This window comes from Pteropus vampyrus, unplaced genomic scaffold (genome assembly GCF_000151845.1).
Source record: "Pteropus vampyrus isolate Shadow unplaced genomic scaffold, Pvam_2.0 Scaffold517, whole genome shotgun sequence".
Taxonomy (NCBI): Eukaryota; Metazoa; Chordata; class Mammalia; order Chiroptera; family Pteropodidae; genus Pteropus; species Pteropus vampyrus.
In genome coordinates, this window is record NW_011889298.1 from 595,224 (window position 1) to 597,503 (window position 2,280).

Below are 2,280 nucleotides of genomic sequence, written 5' to 3' on the forward strand. Positions count from 1 at the left end.
CTTTGCCAAGAGATACTGTAATAACACTTTCCATAGATTTCACAAAAGGTATTATCTTTCTTAAGCTATAACTGGCATTCCGAGTTATGTAATTAAATAAATAAATAAATACAATTTGAAGCCTATTTATTTGGCAAAAATTTGTTTCCCCCAGCCACAAAACACAGTTCCATTTCATTTTCATGTGTTTTATATTTTCTATGACAATACTCTAAACTGCAACAAGTTTAAACATAGAGCAAAAAACTGCCTAGGAAGACAAAGAAATCCATTCAATACAGATATAATTATGAAAGCATTTAACTGCACTGATACCAATAATTACATGGTAGTTTGCACAGCATTAAACAAAGAACCAGTTAGGAAAGTTAGATTACCTCAGAACTGAAAGCCACTTACATATCTCTCAATTGTTAGACATCTTACATGTCTCAGATGATTATTTTCTAGGGCTTTAATAAGCATAAAAAATGTAATGGTTTAAAATCCACCCAATATGAGTAAATTCATGAATTCATAATAATATGCCAAAAAAAATAATTGGCCACATTCTGATAACAGAGAACAAATTCATAATCTTAAAAATTAGATAAATGTAAAGAAAGAATTTTTTAAAAAAGTCTAAGAGTAGGCCTGTTCAAATCCTTCAGCCTGACCTCAAATTCTCTTTGGAAATAAGTTGGATAAATCATATATTCCCAAATTAAATACTTTTGTTCTACCAAGTTAAATATGTACTAAGAGAGTAATAACAGTCAATGATTTGAATTAATAATACACATTACTAAAAATGACTACTTGTATCTGTAATGTTAGATCATTTTATATGCTACATAACTCACTAATTTGATTTGAAAGAGTACTTCAGTTTAAGTTATATAATCATTTAAAAGAAATGCAATTTAAACTTTATAATATACATTCCACATCACACTATTTTAATTACAATAGTGGTAGGACACAAGTCTTCAAGGATATACTTATAGAAGAAGAGAATGTAATCAGTGTGTCAAGCTTTTATCATTGAAAATGACTTTAACACATATAATGGTGTTTTAGAAATGTTATCACAAAAGTTGGAGTCAAACTAAGTTCTTAAGAAACAAGTGTCAAGCCATGATGACCAAAAATCAACATGAAGATCAGAAATTAAAGAATAGGACAATAAACCAAAATTCAAGGCAAGGGTGAGAAGTTAAATAGAGAAATACTGCAATTTACCTATGTTGGTCAATAGACTCGCTCAAAACTATGCAGGGCAGACTTCATTAAATAGATGGTAAAATAATAAAAGTGGCGGTGATGTTCTAAAGATGTGTTAAAAGTGAAGCTATGCTAAAATCTTCAGGTTTACATTGAATACATTAAATAGCTCACCATATTTATCAACACAAGTGAAAAGATAAATTTGTAGGTTAAATTAAATAAAGTAATCTCGGTATTCATTGATCAAACATTTAAAATCAGCACTAAATGAAATGTATGCAGAAGTAAGGCTGTGTTCAAAAACCAGATTTTGTAATGGGGGCCTGGCAACATTTTTTTCAGAGAATCCAACCCAAGAGTAAAAATGAGGGATAAGGAGTTGAAGGAAATGAGAAGACAGAAGGATAAACGTTGGAAAGATAGGATAACTTTAGTAAATTTGTCTTCTACTAATTTTTTCTTTAGTATTTTTCAGGTTGATTTTAATCATTTTTAAGGTTGATGTAGATTTACTTTTTTCATGTTTAATGATTTGAGACTAGTTAGCATAGGTATAAATAGGACATATATATTTATCTGTGAGATGATAAATATCTTTATTCTCTCATTGGTTAAATTACAAGTCATTACATGATGAAATTCCACTTTCCCCCACTTAAGTTTTACAGATGAGGAACTGTCATTTTTTCTCATCCCTTCTCTAAGGAAGAGACTGAATTTTAGCTCATTAATTCACTTGGAATTTTATGATCAATAGCAAATACAATATTAGAAAATCAAAATTATTTTAAGTGTGTTAATTGCTCGCTGAAATTTGTCTGACATGTTTGGAGAAACAATGGTGACGCTTCCATCCACTGATAAGCACATTAGTATATATAAATAACCAAACTCATAAATAAGATATTTTTCTGAAGCAATTCTTAGTGTATGTACCTTTTAAAAGAACAATGAAAGAACAGATTGCAGTTACATTAGTTCAATGGTACTTTATCATTTGGAATCTTAAGTCTGATGGAAGCTAAGATATTTCTCTCCAGAAATATACAGCTGAACATAAATACATACTTTCTT